The sequence below is a fragment of the Gopherus flavomarginatus genome, chromosome 2, assembly GCF_025201925.1.
Source record: "Gopherus flavomarginatus isolate rGopFla2 chromosome 2, rGopFla2.mat.asm, whole genome shotgun sequence".
In the NCBI taxonomy this organism is placed as follows: Eukaryota; Metazoa; Chordata; order Testudines; family Testudinidae; genus Gopherus; species Gopherus flavomarginatus.
In genome coordinates, this window is record NC_066618.1 from 236,996,297 (window position 1) to 237,023,794 (window position 27,498).

Here is a 27,498-nt window from a genome sequence, read left to right on the forward strand (position 1 = left end):
CTCTGATGAGGATATTCTATTATAAAATCATTTGTAAGAATATTAACCTGTAAAAACAAATTGCTGATGGGTTCATGGGTTGAATGAGACTGTTATGAAGGGCCATTAAATGGAAAAGAGAATAGCTATAACCAGTTAAGGGCTGAAAGCGTAAACTCGAAGTAGATCTTTTTCATTATACTTGCACCATTCACACTGTTACATAGACGTTAAGTTATGAGAGCATTTTCATCATGTTCACTGTTTTATAAAGGTTTATCACCCAGTGCCACTCTTTTCTTCCCTTTATGCTGTACGAAAAGAAACCTAAACTTTTTTCCTATGGTTGGGTGTGTTTAATTCCCATCCACCAATTTTTAAATTAGAAATTCATGTCCTATCCACTCTGGAACTCTACAGATGGTTGTTGTAGCTACCAGAATTTGGGAATCATTAGGAAAGAGATAGATAAGAAAACAGAAAATATCATATTTCCACAGTATGCCCACATCTTGAATACTGTGTGCAGATGTGGTCATTCCATCTCAAAAAAGATATATTGGAATTGGAAAAGGTTCGGAAAATGACAACCAAACCAAAACCAAATGAAAACCTAACCAAAATGATTAGGGGTATGGAACAGCTGCTGTATGAGGAAAGATTAATAAGACTGGGACTTTTCAGCTTGGAAAAGAAACAACTAAGGGGGGTGTATGATAGAGGTTTATAAAAATCATGACTGGTGTGGAGAAAATAAATAAGTGTTATTTATTCCTTCTCATAACACAAGAAGCAGGGGTTACCAAATGAAATTAATAGGCAGCAGGTTTAAAACAAACAAAAGGAAGTATTTCTTCACACAATGCACAGTCGACCTGTGGAACTCTTTGCCAGATGATGTTGAAGGCCAAAACTATAACAGGGTTCAAAAAAGAACTAGAGAAGTTCATAGAGGATAGGTCCATCAATGGCTATTAGCCAGTATAGGCAGGGATGCAAAATCGTGCTCTGAAGTGTTCCAAGCCTCTGTTCGCCAGAAGCGGAGAATGGGTGACAGGGGACGGATCACTTGATGATTACCTGTTCTGTTCATTCCCTCTGAAGCACCTGGCATTAACCACTTGCAGGAGAAAGGATACTTGGCTAGATGGACCATTGCTCTGACCCAGTATGGCCGCTCTGATATTCTTATTGGAAAAATAGCATGATTAAGAATAACTGGAGAACTAGTGAGATTATAGTACCACAAGAAATTGAAACACGAGCAATTAAGGGAGAGTAGGGAGAGAGAGATTTTAGTCAGGCTCTTCTGAACTTCGGTTTTTGTTCATTTTTGTTAACATCCATTTAACTCATTAACTCTGTTAATTCAAATAATAAGTTTCAGTCCAGAAACTATCTCGTATTGTGAGTTTAAACAGCACCTGCCATAAACTGAGCGCCTCATCTTGATGGGGATATCTGAGAACCACTGTAAGTAAGTAATAAATAATAAATAAACCTCGAGACACATTTGGGACAAAAGAGCTTTGTTTTTAACAAAGAGACTCAGCATCCCTAACCTCTTGACATTCCTCATACTTTTAAGATAAATCAGGCAATAAACACTTTTTTTTAAAGTTTCAGAACTTTTTAAACATCGTTAAGGAAGTGTAAACAGGGAAGCTAGCAAAGAGGAGGAGATCTGTGATAAGATTAAGATGATACCGACTGGCTAAGCAGCAGTTCAACAGAAAAGGATCTGGGGATTAGTGTGGATGAGAAGCTGTATATGAGTCAGCAGTATGCCCTTGTTGCCAAGTAAGCTAACAGCATATTGGCCTGCATTAGTAGGAGCATTGCCAGCAGATTGAGGGAAGTGATTATTCCCCTCTATTCGGCACTGGTGAGGCCACATCTGCAGTACTGAGTCCAATTTTGGGCCCCCCGCTACAGAAAGGATGTGGACAAATTGGAGAGAGTCCAGTGGAGGGCAATGAGAATGATATGGGGGGCTGGAGCACATGACTTACGAGGAGAGGCTGAAGAAACTGGGCTTGTTTAGTCTGCAGAAGAGAAGAATGAGAGGGAATTTGATAGTAGCCTTTAGCTACCTGAAAGGGGGTTCCAAAGAGGATGGAGCTAGGCTGTTCTCAGTGGTGGCAGATGACAGAACAAGAAGCAATGGTCTCAAGTTGCAGTGGGGGCAGGTCTAGGTTGGATATTAGGAAAAACTATTTCACTAGGAGGCTGGTGAAGCACTGCAATGGGTTACCTAGGGAGGTGGTGAAATTGCCACCCTCAGAGGTTTTTAAGGCCCGGTTTGACAAAGCCCTGGCTGGGATGATTTAGTTGGTGTTGGTCCTGCTTAGAGCAGGGAGTTGGACTAGATGACCTCCTGAGGTCTCTTCCAACCCTAATATTCTATGATTTTATGATTCTATGATACCAATAAACAGAGCAGTGCAAACTAACTCCTAACAGGAGGCTGAGGTTTCTGTCCGTCCCTTCCGCACAAGATGAACGACAATACAAATAATTGGAGAGCTGAGATGTGTATGGAGAGACTGGTTATTCAGGCATCTCTAATATTCAAAACTGTAATATCACAGCACATGCATCATTCCTGCTATCATAATGGAAGAATGTAGGCCATTCTTGGTAAATGATCATGCATGTGGGTTTCAATGTCTCTCTTATACTTCTGTTTTGTTTTCGCCATAACTTGTCCTAAAAAAGATACATTGAGTCCTATCAATAGACTATGTGACCACTGGCCAAGATATTTTGAAAACAAAGTTTAACAAGGATCATGGAATATTGGTTCTACTAAAGCCACAAATGACAATAATTTTTTTTAATCATGTATACAGTGATCTTATTCCAATCGGTGTAGATGACTACTCACAGTGAGCCAAAGCATGTTCTGATCAGACAGACCTGTCCACTGCAGAAGAGAGATGGAGGAATGCCACTTCCATGGCACAGCCCTTATTTCAAAAATTCTACTAGTTACATATATCAGAGGGGAAAATTGATCATGTTTGCTATGAAAAGAATTGCTCGTTTATTATGAATTCCTTTAGCATATTTCAGATTTTTACTTTTTTGAAAAACAAATGCTCAGAATCAATATTTTAGAAATAATATCAAACAAGAGACCTCTTGGACATATTTCATCATTTCAAAATATACACTTTACACATGTGAAAATGTATCAAAGCCACAAATACTTTGGTCAAGAAGCTTCACCCTTCTTGAATTGACTGATGATATCATATGTTCTAGAAATATTTTTATCATTTGGCATGCTGTTCAGCACCATATGGCATAACACACTGACAAGTGAAAAAGGACTAGTTTTAAATATATATATATATAAAAGTCATACTTCTATAGAAGTATGAAGACATAGGCACACACTCTGTAACTCTAATACAGTACCAGGAGACCAAAGGAAAGCTAAGAATTTTGAGCCCATTCAAAATCAAAAATTAAAATTACAAAATTAAACCATAAAGGTCGCTTAAACAAGAGATATAACATCTTAGGAGGAATCTGAACTGAATGTAACACTTACCTTCTCTCTCACTCACTATTTAACACTCTTTTCATTAAGCCCTGCAGTTACTGTGTAGGAAATTCCATAGGGAACTAACAATGATGAAATCCACCCCCAGTTTGGGAACAGCCCCTTCGAATTTACTATTCCTGCTTTTGGTATGGAACAGTAGTCACTGTTGCTGCCCCTATTTAGGAAATTTCAATGAACATAAGAACTTAAGAACGGCCATATTGGGTCAGACCAGAGCTCCATCTAGCCCAGTAGCCTGTCTTCCAACAATGGCCAATGCCAGATGCTTCAGAGGGAATAACAGAACAGGTAACCATCAAGTGATCCATGCCTTGTCGCCCATTCCCAATGCAGCCACATAACACAAATCAAAAAGCCCCTTCTTCAAGGACCCTAATTAAGACATAGGCACTACAGGCCTGTGCTCAGGGCTCTGACTCCTGGAGTCCGGTGATAACATCAGAATCTCAACTTTAAATTTTTAAAAAATTGAGTTTCTAGTGCTCATGTTGGTGAAGAAATGTTCGCAAACATGACCATGCATAACCATCACAGGGGTGTTTGCAGAAAGCCCAAAACAATAGCTCTGAGAGGTGCAGACCACCCCATTCACGTTAACTCCAAAACCTATCAATCTGGCAGTCCCCACAAATACCAAGGGTGTGACCCTTGCTGCCACAACCCCAATGTGGTTCTTCTATAACAGTGTTTCTCAAACTTGGGATGCCGCCTCTGCCCGCACCGCTTCCAGCAGCTCCCCTTGGCCTGGAGCAGTGAACCGCGGCCAATGGGAGCCACGATCAGCCGGACCTGCGGACACAGCAGGTAAACAAACCGGCCCAGCTCGCCAGGGGATTTCCCTACACAAGCGGCATCCCAGGTTTGGGAAACACTGTTCTAGAACATTAAGCGTAGGTGATGACTGAGTCTTCACTCTTCTGGGATACACCCCAGCCCACTTAACATCAGAGAGCCATGGCCAGGGGAGCTGGAGGGCTCCATCATGCCTAGAATGGAGTGATGGTGGGCCCCCATCAGATGGCTATTTTGTGGGTGGCCCCTGCCACTATCACTTCAGACAAAGGTGGGGCTATGGATGGTAACAAGGGGTCCTTACAGTGGTGATCCAAGGTGCCTGGATTGCATTAATCTGGCCCTATTTCTCCAAGTCAGTCTAAACAGGACTAACACAAAGTCCCACCTGTCCTCTCCCAGTGCACAGCGACGCAGAAGTTCCCTTAAGCAGCACTTCCATCTTTGCCACCTTGTGGAAAAGCAGCACAGAACTCAAGTGGCAGAAGCCCTTGTGCTGGCCCTCAGCCCTGGGTGAATCTCATCCTTAGAGACAGGGTTAAAACTGCAGATGTACCAGACTGTCTGGAATTAATTCAGATAGTCACATTTAAATGTTCTTTATAAATTGCAGGTCGGTAATATCTCTAATTCTTTCAGCTTTAGAGGGGATGCAACCTGTTGCTTTCTTTAAGAAAATGCACCAATTTAAAAGAAGCAAGTAGTTATTTGGCCTTAATGCATATGCAGAACATTTTTCTCTTTTATTTTTCATTATTTTGGATTAAATGATATTACCAATGGAGTGAAGCAGTGTACTGGATATTTAATTAAAGAGATATGACATGTTCACTCTCAAGGTAGAGAGGAGGGTTGTTCTCTTCTGACAAGGGAAAAGTGAACATTTTAATGGTGAACTACAAAGCAAAACTGAAAACCGAGTTAAGTACAGATTTTTGTTCAGAATGCCCCTACCCACAAGGCTATAGGGGACATCTTCTTGGCCCTTTCTGGTTCAATATTTTCCTAGAATGTGACTGTGACGGTGTACCCCATAAGTCTTCATGGGAATAAGTTTATGAATATATATATATGATATAACTGGAATATGTTTTATGCTACATATGCCATGTAACATATCTATGTACAGGTTATGATCTACTGAATACATTCCTCCTATTTGTATGCATGTATCATTTTTGTACTTGAAGTTAGGACTATTGGCTGTATACTTGCTTGATTTCTATTGAGAAAGGAATGTGCAAATTAAATGCCCAGTCAACAACCGCTTAAGCCAACAATGAACTTGAAGATGCCAATCCACATCAGAGCCTTCCCAGGAGTGAGGCTTGGCTGGTAAGAAACTCAGTCATGCATGCACATGTGACTTAAATCTTACTTTCTGTATTTAATAAAATCACTTTTTACTTATTAATTAACCCAGAGTATGTATTAATACCACGGGTGGGGGCAAACAGCTGTGCCTATCTCTCTATCAGTGTTATAGAGGGTGAACAATTTATGAGTTTACCCTGTATAAGCTTTGTACAGGGTAAAATGGATTTATTTGTGCAGGAGGTCAGAGTAGATGATCATAATGGTCCCTTCTGACCTTGAAGTCTATGATTCTATGATTGTATTTGGGAGTTAGACCCCATTGGGAGTTATGCACCTGAGTGTTAAAGACAGGAACACTTCTGTAAGCTGCTTTCTGGTTAAGTCTGCGGCTCTGGGGCACTTGCTTCAGACCCTGGGTCTGTGTTGGAGCAGACCGGCGTGTCTGGCTCAGCAAGACACGGTGCTCGAGTCCCAAGCTGGCAGGGAAAGCAGGGGCAGAAGTAGTCTTGACACATCAGTTGGCAGTTCCCAAGGGGGGTTCTGTGATCCAACCCATCACAGTGACATCATAAATACCAGGAAGTCTCAATGCAACCCAGGCACTCTGTGTACAGTATTTGTGATGTGCAAGAGTGAGGCATTCCAGAAATATATTTAGAGAGCCAGCAACTATAAGATATAATTAAATTAATAATTATATCACCACCACCATTAGGTCCTTCTCTTCCTTGGCCAGCTGCTACTGCAATTGCTCCCTTTACTCTTAATAACTACCTATTTTAGGCAGATAATATTACGCTGTACATATCTTTTGAAAGCTTTCATGATTCCTTCCTATCCATCCCCTCCACCTTGATCAAGTAAACACAATTCCTCCACTAAAAAGAGTATTTTCAAACACCTTCACGTCTATCTCTTCTCTCTAGACTCAGACCTCTTATTTTCCCCCAACATTTCTAAAGTTTGTATCCTTGTCAACTCTGAACTCTTCTTCCATATATTCCAAGTCTGAAAACGTACCACTACCTCCACAACACTCTTGTGCATGTATTTCAATGTTTCGACGACTCCACTACTCAAATTCGCATTCAGACCTTCATCTCCTCTTGCCTTGATCTTGCGACTGTTAAAACGTCCATTGACTTCATTCACTATTGTGGGGTTCTATCTATGCATAATAGTCAATGAGAGATATGTGGTTAAAACACGATGCAATGCTTTGAAAATTTAGAGTTATATATTAGTGCCACAAAAAACATACCCCTCTGATTTCTAAGAAAGTTAAAAACACAGCAGTAAAGGACGTTAGCTAAACAAACCCACTCTAGTAGTTGATTTGAATGCCAATTAATTTTTATAGTTACATTTTTTTGAGATACTAAAATCAAACTGACAAAACCATTTGTTTTCCCTGCCATAAAGTCAGATAAATCACAGATGATACAGGTTTCAAAATTTGTGTAGGATACATAATAATATGTACACAACAATGCTGACATTTTATCGTCGAACATAGGGAGAAGTGTTCTTGGCCTGGAAGGAAAAAAAAAAAAAAAAAAGACCAGCCATCCCATCAAACAATACCAATCCTTACAGAGTGTTGGTAGAGAAAGAAAAAATGGTTAATAACTGATGCCTTTTCATGAAAGCTTGAGGTTACAGACACCTTTTGCATCATATCATGTTCTCAACATCATGTATAGTCTGTATTTATTGGTGGGTCATGGAAAGATAGCCATGAATGGGCATAACCACAGAGAAACTGGGAAGCTGGAAAAGTAGCAGGCTGGAATAAGGGTTAGCTTCCAAAAAATTAATCTAACTTATTTAGAGGTTATGGGGCACACACACACAAGATGTATCTATATCCTGCAGTAATTTTTGTCCAGAAAAAAGAATTATGAGAAAAAGAAGGTATGACAAACCAAGCTCTATTGAACTACTTTGTTTCAAAAGTCTACTAGCTTCAAATAATTTTTTGGCAGTAATTATTGCAAATCATTTTAAATACATTATAAATGAAATTACTCTAATATTTATGTACTGTAACTTTTATTTTGAAACACTAGAAGACTAACTATGTCAACAATCTTCTATTCCCCCGGCTCCTTGGAAGTCCTTTATTTTTCACTTCTGACAAAGTCTAAAGGTTCCATCACACTTCATACACCAACACTCTGTTCAACTTTAATGTAAGCTTCAGTAGTACCTCCTCACCAAGGAAGAGCTTCCTTAACCAGCTAGTGGAGGAATCACTGTTAAGCAAAGTGAGCTGTTCCCTATACCATAGAAGATGTACTTGCTGGGCCTGATTCTAATTACTGATGTAAATCAAGCATAACTCTGCTGAAGTCAATAGAGGAGTTGAGGTCAATGGAGGTACAGCAATGTTAAAACTGTTGTAGCAAAATCAGAACCAGACTTTTTGTCTTCACAGTGCTCCTAACAGCGACAAAGAGGCAAAGAGTTAGAGTGATTTAGATAAGCTTTTTAGAGAGAGCTATGTGCCAGGTACCTCTATTTGAATAATGGCAATTTTTGCATGGGTTGTTAGGTATCAGAAAATAACGTACATCTCTCAAGTCCTTATGAATCATCCTATACTTCAAGCAGAGTTTAATATACATCATTCAGTATACATCACTCCTGAACTTTCCAAGCACTTTAAATGTTCATAATTAAAAACTAAACGTTTCATTGAGGCTTTGTCTACACATTAGGAATTTTAGCCACCAGTGCATCTACAAGCACCACAAGCCTCCTCCAGCTGCAGGCAGCGGCGGCTCCAGGCACCAGCACTCCAAATGCATGCCTGGGGCAGCAAGCCGCAGGGGGTGCCCTGCCGGTCCCTGTGAGGGCGGCAGTTAGGCAGCCTTTGGCTGCTTGCCTGCGAGAGGTCTGCCGTTCCCACGGATTCAGCAGCAATTCGGCAGCAGGTACACCGAAGCCGCGGGACTGGCGGATCTCCAGCAGGCACACCGCCGAAGGCAGCCTGCCTGCCATGCTTGGGGCAGCAAAAAAGCTACAGCCGCCCCTGGCTGCAGGAACCTCTGGGTGCTGCACTGGAGCTTCCTGCAGCAGGGGGAGGCACTCAAAGATTAATCTGATCTCTCCTGCTACCCCCGACAGCTGCCATGGAAGGGCAAGTCCTGTCCCTCCCCAGCCCAGCCAGGACTTGCAGCTAGGAGCCCCGTGGCTGAGGCACTTCCAGAAGCAAGGTGGAGACCAGATTTCACAGGGAAGGGTTTATTTCAATTTCATGGTCCGTGACATGTTTTTCACAGCCGTGAAATTGGTAGGACCCTGTTTATGAGGTTCCCTGATGGATCCTTTATGGCTCAATGTGCTCCCATCACACATAAAACACATGTCTGGGAGTAACCCAAGTAATTTTAATCTCATCTTGTCTCCTCAGCTAGCCTCTCTTCTCTCTCCAGATCTTCAATTTTGCAGTACAAGAAACTATATTTCAATCCTTTAACTAAATCCTAGTTTATCTTTCTAGTCTAAACTTAATCTTCTAGAACTCTACAGCCATCATCTTCTAGCTTGGCTGCAGCTCTCATGTTTTAGCTGGGGCAGTTTTTCTACAGTAAAGTTTAGATTAGAAAGTAAAACTAGAAGCTGATTTAAGGAAAAAAAAGTGGAGGAAGAGGATTTCTCCATCACCCTGACTGCCTGTCAATTGTAGTTGGTAGCCTTTTCTGTTGACAAGAAAAAACAAACTGTCTCACTAGGGAGGAAGGAAAAGGGGTCTGATAAATCCACAGAGCCTTACAAAAAGAATTTAAATACATTATTTAACAATATGTACATTCCAAGTAAAAGAGTAATGGTTCTTCCAGTTTCTTCGCTACAATTTTATCTTATCCTTCCCAGTATGAAAATGTAGTTCCCAAAAGGAGAATATTTTGTACAAAATAACAAAAAGTAAGATGCTTTAGAAAATTCAATTTAAAATTGAGCTATTTTTCAACAACGATCATAGAATCATAGAAATGTAGGGCTTGAAGGGACCTCAAGAGGTCATCCAGTCCAGCCCCCTGCACTGAGGCAGGACCAGGTATATCTAGACCATCGCTGACAAGTGTTTGTCTAACCCGTTCTTAAAAACCTCCAATGATGGGGATTCCACAACCTCCCTTGGAAGCCTATTTCAGAACTTAACTATCCTTATAGTTGGAAAGATTTTCCTAATACCTAATCTACATCTCCTTGGCTGCAGATTAAGCCCATTACCTCTTGTCCTACCTTCAAAACATGTAGAACAAATGATCATAGTCCTCTTTACAATAGTCCTTAGCATATTTGAAAACTGCTAGCAGCTTCCCCCACTGCCACCAGTCTTCTTTTCTCAAGACTAAACATGCCCAGTTTTTTTAAACCTTTCTTCATGTCAGGTTTCTAAACCCCTTTTATTGTTCTTGTTGCTCTCTTCGGACTCTCTCTACAAGTTGTCCTCATCTTTCCTAAAGTGTTTCACCCAGAACTGGACACAATTCTCCAGCTATGGACTCCCCAGTGCCAAGCAGAGCTGGACAATTACCTCCCAGGTCTTACATAGAATACTCCTTTAGCCTTTTTTGCATCTGCACCACATAGTTGGCTCATATTTCATTTGTGATCTATCACCTCCAGATCCTTTTCTGCAATAATAGTTTCTAGCCCAGGGGTCCCCAACACGCCCACGTCCTGGTCGGCGGTGGAGCATCTGCCAAAATGACACCGAATTTCAGCGGCGACGCCTCTCGATGACGTCAAAGTCTTACAAAGCACTTAAAAACATATTTAAGTAGGGCTCATAATACCTCTATCAAGCAGGCAAATAAACTCACATTTTACAGATGTTGAAAATGAGGTTCAGACAAAGGAAGTAATTTGCTCATGGTCAGACAGTGAGTCAGTGTCAGAAGCAAGATTCTCCCTCTGTCTACACCTAAACCACAAGACCATGACTCATTTAACTTCTCAGTATACGTGATGGTAGAATTCTTAAATCCTGTATACTTTTGGGTTGGGTGAATAATGAATATCAAATATCCCCATTACAACATGCAAATTATTATTAAAGTTAATGCATGGCAGAGCTCTGAAGTTCTGGGCTCTCAAGTCTGTTTTCATTCCTTCAAGGCATGTGGCCTCCAGAGAGACTCATGTTCTTTGGAATTCCCCATGTCTCTTTTGCAAAACCAAAAAACTTCGTTCAAAACAAAAATCTGTCATTTGTCAAAGTTTTGTAAAACTGAAATTTAGTAAAATAAAAAAGGTGGTCTATTAAAAGACATCATCTCACCCACCTTCTCTCACTAAATTTAGTAAAACAACATACCAAAGTGAATATTTAACTATTACCTTTCAAGGTCTCTGTATAAATTGTAGGACATGGATAAGGAACTTGGGGCAAAATCTTGGCCCCATTTAAGTCTATGGCAAAACTCTCACTGATTTCAATGGAAGCAAGATTTCACCCCTATCCTTTATCTATGATACTGCAGTGACTGATGAGGCATTCTTAGCAATGAACAAGTTATAAAAGTAAATGAAGAGAGCAAGAGGCCTTAAGATTAGGAAATGTCATTTGAACCAGAGCCACACAGTTTGTAGCAATCAAGAGAAACATGCTCCCATATAAACTGATAATAAACAAATAAATTACAAGCGTGAATGACAAGGAAGCTCCCAAAAAGATCAAGGAAATCTTAAATGTACTGATTTTTGTCTCTGTCTAAAACTGTTGAACACCTATCTGATCAACCAGTCAATGAGATTTAGCTGATGTCAAGAAGGGCTTGCCATAAAAATTGTCAGAATCATAGAAATCAGTGGTACCATGGAAGGAAGAGCGGAAGCCATGAAGTAATTGGGTGTTCTAGAAAAAGTGGGGGATTCTAAAGCTAGACTTCATGATCACTTTTTATCATTCTGAGTTCATTGAGTGTCTCAAATCACAATTTCTTGCCACACACACAAAAATAAATAAACCCCACAAAACAATGATTATATTAATGCAAAATTACATAATTTTTTTTAGTATCAGCATAGAGCAATTTATAAATGTAGGAACCCTTTGCTAGAGGGGCCTCTGAACTTTATAGGGAATGTTCTGGGGAAAAGCCGGTGTGCCGCAGCTAGAGACTACAACTCCCATGATGCCTTGGAGAAAGAGGGAGAGACTTCCTTCGGCAGGGAGAACATGCCACAGACTACATTTTTGGAAAAGGAGTGAGATTGTTGCTGTGGGGCTCTGTCTGTACCAGAAGCTGCTGCTGAGAGCCTGCAGGGGCTTTGATCGAGCAGGAAGCCTCAGAGGCTGTAGGTGGTTTCATTGGAGTCAAAGCAGAGACTGTTGCTGTGCCTAGAGCTGAAGGAGGTGGGCCTGCAGTGAAGGAATTGTGAGTAACCTGCACTCTTGTTTGGGAAAGTACTGGCAAGGGAAGGGGCACAGCAGAGAGACTGAGTCTGAGGAGAGGCAGAGTGATCTTCCCATTGAACCAGAACCCAGAGCTGCTGCCATTTGGTGGGGCCAGCTCCAATCCTCAGAGGGGTTGTGCAGCTTGGCTGGACTGATGCATAGAACCAACAGAGCGCTGTCTCCAGCTGCAGATCTTCAAGCACACCCACGCAAGTGCCTAGGACTCTGAAATCCAGAGGAGTGTACACTCTGAGATGGGGTAAACGGTGGCAGTGTAAATGCTGGTTATGTAAGTTTCATTTATTACTGTATACTATATTTGTTAATTGATTTTATTCAGCTGTCCCCTGTGGATTTAAATTAGTAGTGACATATAATCTCAGACTGTTATACCCTGATTTGTTGTTAAATAAAGGTGTGTTAACTCTAATTTAAGTATATTGGATGTATATTATTTATCATTGGTATTTTTGAGTTACATCCTTGCCACAGATTATATTAGTTATTATTAGAATAGCTTTATTCCTGGAGGTTCCCAAGGCACATCACTGAGTCTGTACAGGGACACTGCCAATTTTAAATTCCTTTAGGAGTAAAGAGACTGCAGCAGAGGGGTGAATAGAGAGGATTTCCATCTCTCCATCCAACAGCACCATGGGGATACTCAGGATCTTCTTTAATGTCAACAACATCAGGCGTCCAGGCACACAGGTAGGTGAGTGTTGCCTGCTCCCGAGTAACCAGGGAGGGAAGGGGGGGGGTTACATAAATATTTGCAGATATGAAAAATGTATTGAAAGAAGATCCATTACGGTCAGGTCCAAAAGAACATGTTCAACTAAATGCAGAGCTCAGTTTGTTTGAGAATGATGGTGGGAGCACTTTCCCAGATGTACATTGCTAAATACACTATTGCAGGGGTTCTCAAACTGGGGGTCGGGACCCTAAGGGGGTTGCAAGGTCATTACATGAGGGGTCGCGAGCTGTCTACCTCCACCCCAACCCCACTTGCCTCCAGCATTTATAATGGTGTTAAATATATTAAAAAGTGTGTTTAATTTATTGGGGGGGGTTGCACTCAGAGGCTTGCGATGCAAAAGGGGTCGCCAGTAAAAACGTTTGAGACCCACTGCACTAGTGGTTCCCAATATCCCTCTCTTGTGGCTTAACATTCACCTGTTGTTTCTTGCTAACACTACTCAAATCCCATAATCCCTTGCGGATGACAAAGTTTGTGAGGTCAGGGTCAAACAAGAACCTCTGGGTGAATAACTGGTGTGCTGGGTGAGCAGGCTCATTGGTGGAGACGGTACAGATTAGGAGTTGTTGAGCTGGTTGCTGCTGAGCTGTGGGAGGCTTCCCCAGAGTGAGGGCGGACACAATGTTGTTGTTGAGGGTTTTTCTCCTCACTCCTCTCCTTCCCCCAACCCTGCACTCTGATTTGGGGCAGCACTGTTTTAAGAAAAGGTTGCAGTTGTAGTTCAAGTTCCATGACTTCTTGGAGCATCTCTTCCCCTCCTCTAAGCCAACTGCTGTTCAGGCACTGGCTCCTCCTGGGTCTACACATTTGCTAATTTTTTTGTTTTGTTTTCTCAGCTGATGGGGTACAACTGAGAAGTCCTGTAGTAGAAGACAAATAGGAATAGAAGAAGATTAGAGGTAATAGCCATTAATGAATCACTCATACCTTTTGATCGCTATGTTAAGATCCAGGTGGAATTACCAGGTGGTTCACCAACACAGAAACTTAATTTTTTGTCATTGTGTCTTTAGAAAGTCCCCTTATACGTTACAGTGATAGAAGCAATCATCAGACCCCACTCAAATGGAGAAGGGGGGGAGAGGAAGGGAGGTGTCTCATTAGTTGAACAGTAAATATCCCAAAAAGGAAAGAGTCACTACCCAGAGAAAAGAAAGAAAGAATCTCTCAGTTCTCAATATCTATTGGCAAACAAGTTGATGTAAAATATAGAGCCTGCTGAAAACTAATCACTGATAAAAACAGATTTTTAACTTTTATTGAAAAAAATTTACATGACATATGAACTCTGTAGTCATATGATAATATAATTATCATTTGAATTACAGTAGCACTCAAAGGCCTAAGTAAGGATAGTGGGCCCTATTATGCTAGGTGCTGTACAAACACAGATTTGGAGAAATTAGAGAAATTCAGAATGCTAAGTAATGTTTACTGGGGGGGAGGTGGGATAAGCAGGGCAGGGAGTGGTTCTATCAGCAGGCTCCAGGGGGGGAAATTCCAACTACCATACTCTGCGCTGAGTTTGCCGTGAGCAAGGACATTTAATCCTCTGGTGGGATATAAATGCTCCAATCCTTCTCCTTGGAGGAAACACTGGCACCAACAGGAGTAGGGAAGGGATTTCAATATGTTGGTGCTCTCTTAGCATTAATTTGGTATTTGTCACGAGTTCATGGGAAAAGAAACTCTCTGTTGTATTAGTGTTTATTGACGCTGTAACTCATCCTATACCTGAATACAGGGCTGGAGTAAGGGAGGGCCACAGGTCAAAGGGAGGGATTTTGCTATAAAACACATATTAAAGACCCTTTGTCCCTGGCCAATCCTTCCCATGAGGAAGGGGCTGGTTGAGGGATTTCAGCTGAGAGTTATATCTCATTGGGCAGGGAACACTGGGGTTCTATTTTGGTTTGGGACCTACTGTAGTTATTGTTTGATGAGGTAACCACTTCAGAGTAACGTTATTACCAAGTAACAAGTATTGGGATTTCCAGTGTCACACAATATACAATGCTGCAGCTATTCATTTAAATCACAGTCATGTGTGGAGTCTTTATTCACCAACCTCTTAGTGCCAATGACCAAGATCTTATTCTTGGAGAGCTACTATCACTAATAATCTAGCACTAAAAGAGTTATATTAGATCCATTTTACATGGTGTGGTGATAGAAACAAACTGAAACATCAAATCAATGCATTATCGTTTTTCTGTTAACATTTGCAATTGCAAAAAATCTTCTTGTTTTCATTTTGATTAAAAACATCTAACATCTTTTAACTATAATACTAGTCATTTTGCCAGTCATATTCCAACTGTAAATTGTCCATTTGAGTCTCCGTAACTGTTAAGGCACAACTCAAAAGGCAAGATAGCGCAAGTGTTCATGGCTCCTAAACAGGAGTCTCAGTAGTATTTACAATAATCCAGACACATTCCAGATACTGTACAAAATAAACGAAACAGTATTTCTAAATGTTTTCACTAAATGAAAATGAGGCAGTGGTTCATCTGGTTCATATTCACACAACCTTAAGTATCTCTGTCTGCATGGCCTCAGTGAAAAAACTGGCAAATCCCAAACAACCAACAAACAATGAAGAGCTCTGCCTTACACAAAGAATGAGGCAATAAACAAAAACATTGATCCAAGCTTATGTTCTTGGTGAGGAAAAGGGGACAAAGAACAAATGGTGTCAACTCTTAGTGATTTGACTTGGCAAGCGCTGTTGAAATGAATGTCTGAATTATCCAGCCTACACCTTCCAGCAGAAGTCAGTGTAAAATAAGAAATGTTTATTTACAACATCAGCATGCAAAATGTTACACAGAATATGGCCCTGTTAGCATACTGTGGCAGCCAAAAGTATCTTTCTTTAAAAAAAAAAAATTATGTCCATTTAGCAATTAAAAGACATGTCCATTCACTCCTTGGGGGTGGCTTTACCTCCCACTCAGTAGGGGTAATTAACCATTGGAACATCTTCCCGAGGCATGGAGGTACATTCTTCATTACTTGAAGTCTTGAAAACAGGATTGACTATCTTCCTAAAAATATGCTATCACTCTACCACAAATTACTGAGCTTGATGAAGGAACTACTAGCAATCAATGACCTTCGCTATGCACAAAGTAAGACTAGGTAGTCACAATGGTTTCCTTTTGCCCTTAAAATCTGAGTCTATTTCTGAGAGAAGCTGGGAGCGGTGTTCTGTTTCTTTTAAACTGTACCAAAAAGCCAGACAGGAGGGCAGAGGGGGAAGGTTCAGCGCTCTCTTTTGGACTGTTATCCTCTCAGCCCAACCAGGAGAGATGCACTTCTTTGGTTTAGGATTTTGACAGTACCAAAGTCAGTGTTAAGGCCTAGAATATATTGTATCTGATGTGATTCTGTACAATATCAAAGGAAGTTCAAAAAAATAATGCTTATTTTTCATATTATACTATATGTAGTGTACAGGCTTGGCCTAATTTCATAGTATTTCATAGTATTTCTGCACATCAGTACAATGCCTGGCGGGGCATTCACTCAGGCCAGGGCTTTATAAAGCTGCGCACAAGCGACCAGGGAGCTTAGTGAATAGGAGCTGCTAACAGGGAGTTTTGCAAGGGAGTTTGGAAGGGGAGTAGGAAGGGAGGAGGGGTCCCTTGTCAGTCTCATCTGTGACCCATTGGTCCCTTGAACCCATAACCTGAACCACATCGAAAACCTTTCTGTTTACAGCAAAGAGGAGCGGACAGAGAGCTGTAGACGGGAATTTGAGACTTTGACAGAGGGAGGCTTACAATGGTGAGGAGGACCCGCAACACTTGTGCCACCACTGCTTCTGTCTCCTCCACCTGCGCCTGTAGCCAGACAGAGCACCAAAGCATGGATGCTTTTACCCAGATTCTGGTGTGGGCTTGCAAAGACTGTAATTTGCAATTTCCACTTACTGATATCCAGGCTGGGGGTGGCATCCAATGTGAAAGGTGCCTACTGGTGGAATCTCTCAGGCAGCAGGTGGGAGAGCTACAGGAGGAGGTGGCCAGGCTGAGGAACATCCATGTCCATAAGCAATTCCTGGACAGTATCCATGTGGAGACAGCTGATGGTGCTGTCCCAGTTGACAGGACTACTGACACTGCAGTGGAAGAGGAGATGCCTCAGGGTGTACCTGACACACCAGTGGAGGAGGAGGCTCAGGGTGGACACAGCCAGCTGGTTACTTCTAGCAGCGGGCAGTGCTCCACCGCTGCTGCGAACCCTCCTGTTGTGGTAAAAGATACAGGAGAGAAGAAATCACCCCCAACAGTTAAGGGGGTGAAGCCTCGTACCCCTAAGGCTGGAAGGTCTGCTGCCACCACTGATAAGAAACGTAGGGTAGTGGTGGTTGGAGACTCTCTGCTGAGGGGGACGGAGACACCCATCTGTCGCCCTGTCCGTTCATCCCGGGAGGTATGCTGCCTGCCAGGGGCCCATATCCGAGATGTTACAGAGGCTTTGTCGAGGATTATCCGGCCTTCTGACTACTATCCCATGCTACTCATCCATGTGGGCACAAATGATACTGCGAGGTGTGACGCTGAGCAGATCAAGAGTGACTACAGGGCTCTGGGAGTACGGGTTAAGGAGTTTGGAGCGCAGGTGGTATTCTCTTCGATTCTTCCTGTTGAAGGTAGGGGTCCGGGCAGAGACAGATGCATCGTGGAGGTGAATGCCTGGCTGCGAAGATGGTGTCGCCAGGAGGGCTTTGGCTTCCTCGACCACGGGATGCTACTTGAGGAAGGACTGCTAGGAACAGATGGCGTTCACCTTTCGAAGAGAGGAAAGGCCTTATTTGCGCACAGACTGGCTAACCTGGTAAGGAGGGCTTTAAACTAGGTTCGACGGGGACAGGTGAGCAAAGCCCACAGGTAAGTGGGGAACAAGACCTGGGAGATGGGTTGGAAACAGGAGGGAGCACGGGCTATAATGGCAGAGAGGAAGGAGGGTCAGGGCAAAGCTGGGAGGCAAAATCAAACCAGTATCTTAGATGCCTATATACAAATGCAAGAAGTATGGGTAATAAGCAGGAAGAACTGGAAGTGCTAATAAATAAATACAACTATGACATTATTGGCATTACTGAAACTTGGTGGGATAATACACACGACTGGAATGTTGGTGTGGATGGGTATAGTTTGCTCAGGAAGGATAGACAGGGGAAAAAGGGAGGAGGTGTTGCCTTATATATTAAAAATGTACACACTTGGACTGAGGTGGAGATGGACATAGGAGATGGAAGGGTGGAGAGTCTCTGGGTTAGGCTGAAAGGGGTAAAAAACAAAGGTGATGTCGTGCTGGGAGTCTACTACAGGCCACCTAATCAGGCGGAAGAGGTGGATGAGGCTTTTTTCAAACAACTAACAAAATCATCCAAAGCCCAAGATTTGGTGGTGATGGGGGACTTCAACTATCCAGATATATGTTGGGACAATAACACCGCGGGGCACAGACTATCCAATAAGTTCCTGGACTGCATTGCAGACAACTTTTTATTTCAGAAAGTTGAAAAAGCTACTAGGGGAGAAGCTGTTCTAGACTTGATTTTAACAAATAGGGAGGAACTTGTTGAGAATTTGAAAGTAGAAGGAAGCTTGGGTAAAGTGATCATGAAATCATAGAATTTGCAATTCTAAGGAAGGGTAGAAGGGAGTACAGCAGAATAGAGACAATGGATTTCAGGAAGGCGGATTTTGGTAAGCTCAGAGAGCTGATAGGCAAGGTCCCATGGGAATTAAGACTGAGGGGAAAAACAACTGAGGAAAGTTGGCAGTTTTTCAAAGGGATGCTATTAAGGGCCCAAAAGCAAGTTATTCCGATGGTTAGGAAAGATAGAAAATGTGGCAAAAGACCACCTTGGCTTACCCTTGAGATCTTGCGTGACCTACAAAATAAAAAGGCGTCATATAAAAAATGGAAACTAGGTCAGATCACGAAGGATGAATATAGGCAAATAACACAGGAATGCAGAGGCAAGATTAGAAAAGCAAAGGCACAAAATGAACTCAAACTAGCTATGGGAATAAAGGGAAACAAGAAGATTTTTTATCAATACATTAGAAGCAAGAGGAAGACTAAGGACAGGGTAGGCCCACTGCTCAATGAGGAGGGGGTAACAGTAACGGGAGACTTGGAAATGGCAGAGATGCTTAATGACTTCTTTGTTTCGGTCTTCACTGAGAAGTCTGAAGGAATGTCTAGTATAGTGAATGCTTACGGGAAGAGGGTAGATTTAGAAGAGAAAATAAGGAAAGAGCAAGTAAAATATCACTTAGAAAAGTTAGATGCCTGCAAGTCACCAGGGCCTGATGAAATGCATCCTAGAATACTCAAGGAGTTAATAGAAGAGGTATCTGAGCCTCTAGCTATTATCTTTGGGAAATCATGGGAGACGGGGGAGATTCCTGAAGACTGGAAGGGGGCAAATATAGTGCCCATCTATAAAAAGGGAAATAAAAACAACCCAGGAAACTACAGACCAGTTAGTTTAACTTCTGTGCCAGGGAAGATAATGGAGCAGGTAATCAAAGAAATCATCTGCAAACACTTGGAAGGTGGTAAGGTGATAGGGAATAGCCAGCATGGATTTGTAAAGAACAAATCGTGTCAAACTAATCTGATAACATTCTTTGATAGGATAACAAGCCTTGTGGATAAGGGAGAAGCGGTGGATGTGATATATCTAGACTTCAGTAAGGCATTTGATACAGTCTCGCATGATATTCTTATAGATAAGCTAGGAAAGTACAATTTAGATGGGGCTACTATAAGGTGGGTGCATAACTGGCTGGATAACCGTACTCAGAGAGTAGTTGTTAATGGCTCCCAATCCTGCTGGAAAGGTATAACAAGTGGGGTTCCGCAGGGTTCTGTTTTGGGACCGGTTCTGTTCAATATCTTCATCAACGATTTAGATGTTGGCATAGAAAGTACGCTTATTAAGTTTGCGGACGATACCAAACTGGGAGGGATTGCAACTGCTTTGGAGGACAGGGTCAAAATTCAAAATGATCTGGACAAGTTGGAGAAATGGTCTGAGGTAAACAGGATGAAGTTCAATAAAGATAAATGCAACGTGCTCCACTTAGGAAGGAACAATCAGTTTCACACATACAGAATGGGAAGAGACTGTCTAGGAAGGAGTATGGCAGAAAGAGATCTAGGGGTCATAGTGGACCACAAGCTTAATATGAGTCAACAGTGTGATACTGTTGCAAAAAAAGCAAACGTGATTCTGGGATGCATTAACAGGTGTGTTGTAAACAAGACACGAGAAGTCATTCTTCCGCTTTACTCTGCGCTGGTGAGGCCTCAACTGGAGTATTGTGTCCAGTTCTGGGCACCGCATTTCAAGAAAGATGTGGAGAAATTGGAGAGGGTCCAGATAAGAGCAACAAGAATGATTAAAGGTCTTGAGAACATGACCTATGAAGGAAGGCTGAAGGAATTGGGTTTGTTTAGTTTCCAAAAGAGAAGACTGAGAGGGGACATGATAGCAGTTTCCAGGTATCTAAAAGGGTGTCATCAAGAGGAGGGAGAAAACTTGTTCACCTTAGCCTCCAATGATAGAACAAGAAGCAATGGGCTTAAACTGCAGCAAGGGAGATTTAGGTTGGACATTAGGAAAAAGTTCCTAACTGTCAGGGTAGTTAAACACTGGAATAGATTGCCTAGGGAAGTTGTGGAATCTCCATCTCTGGAGATATTTAAGAGTAGGTTAGATAAATGTCTATCAGGGATGGTCTAGACAGTATTTGGTCCTGCCATGAGGGCAGGGGACTGGACTCGATGACCTCTCGAGGTCCCTTCCAGTCCTAGAGTCTATGAGTCTATGAATTTCCACTACACAGAATATGACAAACTACACCACTACCTCGATATAATGCCACCCGATATAATGTGAATTTGGATATAATGCGGTAAAGCAGAGCTCCAGGGGGGCAGGGCTGCACACGCCGGTGGATCAAAGCAAGTTCAACATAACATGGTTTCACCTATAACATGGTAAGATTTTTTGGCTCCCAAGGACAGCATTATATCGAGGTAGAGGTGTATATCTTTACAGACTGCAGAAATAAAAAATACTGACTCATTTACTCATTCTCCTCCCTTGAAAGTGAACCATATTTTTGACAATAAAGTGGCAGTATCAGAAGTGCAGTTCTCTAACCACAAGCCAGGTATTGTACAAGCAGCTGTTGATGTGAGGAAATTATCCAACCCAACTGTTAACAATTCTGACACTCCTAAGCATTGACAGCTACCTTAATCCAACCTTCAAAAGTATTATATGCAACCAACTATGACATGAACTTAATTATCTTCACTTGGACCTTCAAATGAGTTCTAATTCTGAACTCAGTTTGTTGCACTTCAGTGCCCGGGGATTCATTTGTGCATGTCACACATACTGTGAAGACATTAGCTGTTTAGAAGTACATATACCGTTTTTGTACAGTCATGTACTGTAGGCTAAGCTCCTCTCTCAGATATGGACACGTAACTCCCAATGCAATCAGATTAGCAGTACATATTTCAAACTTCTTGTGGAAACTAATACTGACCCCAAATAAAAGTCTCTCATCCCAGCAATTTAATTCTTATACTCCATTTTACTATGGTGCAGATTCTCTTGTTCATGATAATTAAAATATCTTAGGTTACCAAAACACCATTCATGACTCATCTGTGACGCCTGAATTACAAACAATTCTTCAGTTTGTCGCACATCATTATAGCCACTCCTCTAAAAGGAAGTTTATGTGCAAGAATAGGCATGCAGTATGTGGTAATAGGCCATTACACTCAGACATGAAAGGTTATTAAACCTGCTTATTGGGAAAACAGCTTTCACCTATCACCACTAAAAACTAACTCTGAAATCTGAAAATTTTTTAAAAAGGAAAAAACAACCCAACCAAGTGGAATAACCAAAAAAAATCCCATCATAGAGAATACAAACAGAACTATCCAAAGGAACAAGGAAACGGTACAAATTCCACTAGAAATTCAACAGAGATATTCCAGCTCACAGAAATCAAATCAAACCGGCTCGTGATGCTCTTCTATATCTGTCCTACAAGCTGAACCAATACATTTCTATTTTAGAGGCCAACTTAATTCATGGACTCCATTTTTGTTAGTGTAACTGCATTCACAAATAACTGAGCGTATCTTTGCATCTGGAATGAATTAGATGCCTAACTAGTAATATTTGTGCCATAAAAAAAAAAAGTACAATCATTTGTGGATGCAAAATTGTGTTGTCAAAAAAGAACATGGGGTTGGGACCTGGCTGAAAATCTGGGGTGAAATCCTGACCCCACTGAAGTCAATGGAATTTTTGCCATTGACTTCAGTGGGGTCAGGACTCACCCCCTGACTTCAAAATCCATGTAAGTGTTGTACTTTTGCGTTCAAACTACATAATTACTTGGGGAAGTTACAGAGTTAGCTTCAATCTAGGGCTACACTAACTTGCAGTGGGAAAACTGCTGGAGAGAAGGAACAGCGATTCATCATGGCTACAATCTACCCCTCCACCAGAGGGGGCCTTCAGAGAGCTAATGAAACCCAGAAAATAGGCAGCACTGGCCAGGAAGGGCAGAGAGCAGCACAGCTGGGGAGGTACTGATTCAGTGCATTCCTACAGCAGCACCTACTGATAGGACCCCTAGTGGAAAACAGAGCTGCTCTCCCCAGCACAGGGGTTCTCAAACTGGGGGTCGGGACCCCTGAGGGGGTTGCGAGGTTATTACATGGGAGGTTGCGAGCTGTCAACCTCCACCCCAAACCTTGCTTTACCTCCAGAATTTATAATGGTGTTAAATATATTAAAATGTGTTTTTAATTTATAAGGGGGGTCGTACTCAGAGGCTTGCTATGTGAAAGAGGACACCAGTAAAAAAGTTTGAGAGCTACTACCCTAGCAGCTCTGCAGTCAAGGTCAGATAGGTAAGGCTGCCTCAGAGATGTGGTTTTCCTCAGGGCATTGCTAGAGAGGCAGAAGTAGGGGAGTTTAGCAGTTGTAACTAGGAATTATCCATACTATCTATGTTTGGGTTTAACTGAATTTCAGGAGTTTCTAATTTTAAATTTTTTTACTAACTACAATTAGAATTGGTAAAAATATATATAATATAAAATAATAAATTATTATTATTAATAATCTAAAAGGCATATAACAAAAAAATCTAAATTTTGAACATGATCTCATTCAAAGTGTTGAAAAGAAGTAATTACATTTTCTAAATTTTTCACTATTTACAAATAATTATCAAAAACACTGACAATATTAATTTACTCAAACCTGGAGTTTTTTGGTAAATGAAAAATTGTCAATAATCATTTTGATAATGTTTTTGATATTTTTAAATGAAGATTTGAAAAGGCAACAAAGTTTTTGCACATAATAAAAAATTGAAGAATGATAAATTATGGTGAGAATTTTGTTTTCAATGAAAAAAACGTAGAGCTCAAAATTTCAATCAGCTTTAGCTACAAAGCTGTTGTAAGGTATTGGCCCTTAAATTAATGACACTCACTATCAGCCTTAACTCCAGTTTCATAATTTTTTTGTCCATGATATTTTAAAGGGCTCTACTCCCTGTATAGTTTATTTTTAATACCAATCAAAGTTGTAAAGCTTTGTCCAAAGTTTTTTTAATAAGACTTTTGCTGCATTGTATCCTCCTGTATAAAAGCTTAAACGTGGGGACAAAAAATTCTGCAACAGTCACTTAGCAAGCAAGATGACAGCTCCTGTAAGGGAAGCAGGATTTGGTGAGCTGCAGTAGAGGTAGGAGATGTGGACTTCAAATTCTCTGTATCCTGAAGATCCACAGGGAATGAGAGTTCCAGCTACACAAAGAAGGGCTGACCCTCCCTGGTGCTGCCTGGCCCATTCTCAGAAGCCATGATGCCACTGATTATCTATGGGTATGTCTACACTACAGTTAGGAGCACGGTTACCAGCTCATGCAGAAAGACACACACTAGCTCTGCTCAAGTTAGTATACTAAAAATAGCAGTGTAGCAGTGAGGCAGCTCAGGCTAGCCACCCAAGTATGTACCAAGGGGGTCCAGGCAAGTTTGTACTCAGATAGCTAGCCTAAGCTGCTCCCCATACTATCCCCAGCTAAACTTCTATTTTTAGGGTGCCAGGTTGAGTGGAGCTAGCATGTTTGTCCATACCTACCAGTGGAAGCATGCTCCCAGCTTCAGTGTACACATATGTCTTTGAGGAGGACTGCAGGCATGGAGTACAAGATAGTACCTCAAGGAGCACCTTCAGCATCTGACAAATATTCACTAGAATGTCAGACAGGTCCCCGGACGGCATATGTAGAACATCTACTCCCTGATCCAACTTCTCCCGAGAGACTTAATCCTGTAAACTTGCAGTATGTTCCCAAGGAGGGAGGAGCATATTACAAAGGGGGCCACTCTCAATGCTCCCTTTTTAGCCATTTTACTCTTCTTTGCTCCCTTCACATCTGCAAGCAGAGTGGTGGAACTGACAGGGCCCGACCTAATATTCACTGAAGTCAATGGAGATATTCCCATTAAATTCAGTGGGCACTGGATCAGGCCCACAAAGAGAAAGAGTGTTTCAGAACATCAGAATATTGCTCAGAAAACTGCAACAAAATTGAAATATTGGAAGCACAACCGCAGTAGTTTTTTTCTGATATGAATTACAAAAAGAGAAAAAGTACAAGCGGTTAAGAAGAAACAGGATGTGTTCTATAAGGGAGCCAAGATATATTTTTTTCCTGACATGTGCCAAACAAAGCTGAAGAAACAGAAGAACTTGGCAACATTCAAAAAGCCAGTTTGTGGAGAAAGGAATAAAGCCAAGCTCCATATGGTTTAGAAAACAGAAAACTTTTGTACTGCAGGATTTCTGGTCAGCTAAAATTTTCCCAGATGTGCAAAAGGATATTAGTCAAAAAAGTATATTTATCAAAAAACATCAGAAGATGATAAATAAAATAACACCAGTGAAACAATGGCCCCTTGGAATCTATGAACACCTCAAGCTTAAATCAAAACTCAAAATCTGTTTCATATTTGAAAAATGTACTGCTCTATTAGACTGTAAGGTCACGTGTGTTAGACAGGAAACATGGACAAGTGTTAAAGCATGGGATTAAAAATCAGGAGAACCGAGTTCCATTCCTGGTTCTGCTATACACTTGCTGTGTGACATTTATGAAAGAAAAATGGCAATTCACATTTGGGATACTGCTGAAATTCATACATGAGATTTTAACCTTTGAGTTGCAGAGCTACTGCATTTATGGTAGTCACCTCTTTTAGCTTCTACATTTCCCATATCACTATACACTAGGCTGAACCAGTGACAACATACAGAACTGGAAAAAGTCTTCTGTTTTATAGAAACATATAAATAAGATGAACACAGTTCAAGACATCCCCACTTGGTCTGGTGCTCTATCCCCCTCTGGTGGTGGCAGGGTCACTATCAGTGAGCTACAGCCTGGGCTAAGAGAGATGGGTCTTGTCACACAGGCACTAGTTTCTCATGCACTGAGATCCAGAAACAGCAAGGCTTAAACCTTGCTGTTGATGACTCACCCAGGTGGTGATGATACATATGCAAATATTTGCATGATGAAGGCAAACAGCTTTAACTAATAGAACAATTATGTCAGACCATACTTTCCATAAGAGCACAAATATGGGGACAAAAGGAATTGAGTAACAACATAAGGCAAAGTACTTACCCTTAACATCATACAGCTTGATTCAGTTTGTTTGTAGAATTAGCATGATGTGGGGGTTTTCCCCCAGAATAAATTATTATGAATTCCCTGCAATACAGTACACAGGTCACTGACTGGTCAGGGATCTGCTGCTATGCCTATCTTGTCCTCCCGTTCCCATGAGAGGTGGGACATAAGTGATTATTCCAGCAATTTTGAGTATTTTAGAGTATTTTGTGAGTTATTCAGATACATGAATCAATACATCATTAGGTAGGAAATAATTATTATCCCTATGTTACAGATGGAAACTGAAGCACAGAGAGACTAAATGACTTGCTCAAGATGATACACTATATTTGTGACAGAACCAGCAGCAAGCCCAGATCTTCTGAGCCTCAGTCCAATGTCGTTACCAACTGCAAGACCATCCTTCCCAGACCATCCCAGGAAGGAGTACAACAGGAGATGTCATTTCCTGAAGCCTCAGACAAGGAAGAGCCAAATCACATTACCAGTGCTTAAGCAGCTGAAGTGGCCACTTCCACTATTATGCCTCCAGAAGACAGATTTGTTCCTTTGTATCTGCCAGGGCCACCAGGCTTAAGATTTGCCCCTCTGTGCCTTCTTTCATACCATCCCTTACACTTCAAAAAACCAACCAATTACAGTTTGTCATGTACCCTCCATCTCTTCCTTCAAAAATCAATAAAGACCAATCTATTCTATGAGGCATTCCACCCTTTTCTGTTTGTTCTGGCTCATGCTTTAAGAATGCCAATCCTTTGGGGCAGGGACATTTGTTTGCTCTACACATTCTGCACAATGTATAATACGGTGTGCTATATATAGGATGGAGGCACCAGTCACAGTGCCATAGTTAAGGCTGAACCGATTTTGCACTGAAATAATAAATTAAAATAATTATCCCTTTATTTTATTCATTTTCTCCAATGAGTAACTGATAAAAGAATAAAGCAAAGTTCTATTAGCATTTCCTAAAAGAGAAAGATGGCCAGAGTTTCCTATCCAAATTTTGGAAAGACAAAAACAAAATACTGATTTTTAACTGAAAAAAATGTTTACGAGAAGCTAATAATTTTGGAGTCTTATTTGCAACAAAAATGACTACTTTTTTTTTATTTCCATGGCATTTCCTATACAAAAATTGGTAAAACACATATGGATGACTTTTAGAGATTAACAAAGACAAGACAAAGTACAAATTAAAGCAGAACGAAGTAGGTCAAACGAAGTGGGAGGGAAAAAAATAACTGTTGCTAGGTGGCAGTGTACCTTAAGCAAAGAATATTGTAAATCATAGATTCTTGTGAAGTTTGTTACTTACTAAGATGCATATTACTTGTTCCCATAATACCATTCTCCACACCTAGATGAAAAACATAAACCTAGATATACATTAGGCACAGATCTTTTTTGAGCAGACTGAGAAGCAGCACTGAAAAACTGTTTCTGAGACAGACCATTATGCAATATCCTCAAGAGAATAGCTTCACAGTCCTTTTCTAGTTGCTTGAGAACTAAAAACCCAGTGAACTGAGACTGTACAGCTTGAAAAGAGCAGAGATTTGCTTATTGCATTTCATCCAACCATTGCTGAGCTTCAACAGAAAAAGAATGCAGAGAAATAAATTTTAACTACAACTTAACTCTTTCCAACATAATAATGAATCCAAGATGTTGAAAAACATAATAAATGCACTGTTTAAAACAAATTATCTCATAGTTATTTAAGTGATTAAAATGTTTCTTTCCCTACTTAAAACAGAGTTAATTAGTCATTAGCTCTATTAATTTTAGGGTGAAGATGGCTAAGACAATAAGAAGTGTGGACGATGAAACTAACACACAGGTCATGAAAATGTCTATGCATACAATGCCCTTGCAA

At 41.1% G+C, this 27,498-nt stretch overlaps 1 protein-coding gene and 1 long non-coding RNA gene across 5 annotated transcripts in view; one reads left to right on the forward strand and one right to left on the reverse strand.

Moving 5' to 3' along the window:
- The window catches only part of LOC127045186 (cytochrome P450 7B1), a 205,508-nt gene that overhangs the window by 164,660 nt on the left and 13,350 nt on the right, over nt 1-27,498 (reverse strand). The window lies entirely within an intron of this gene.
- On the forward strand, nt 11,854-26,332 carry LOC127045427 (uncharacterized). Of its 4 annotated transcripts, none has more exons than XR_007772694.1 (4): nt 11,854-12,363; nt 12,665-12,789; nt 13,671-13,733; nt 25,894-26,332. It is a non-coding gene; the product is annotated as an uncharacterized LOC127045427 (long non-coding RNA). The 4 variants fall into 4 exon arrangements; XR_007772692.1 differs by having other exon boundaries at nt 12,665-12,785; nt 25,894-26,331; XR_007772695.1 differs by lacking the exon at nt 13,671-13,733 and having other exon boundaries at nt 25,894-26,331.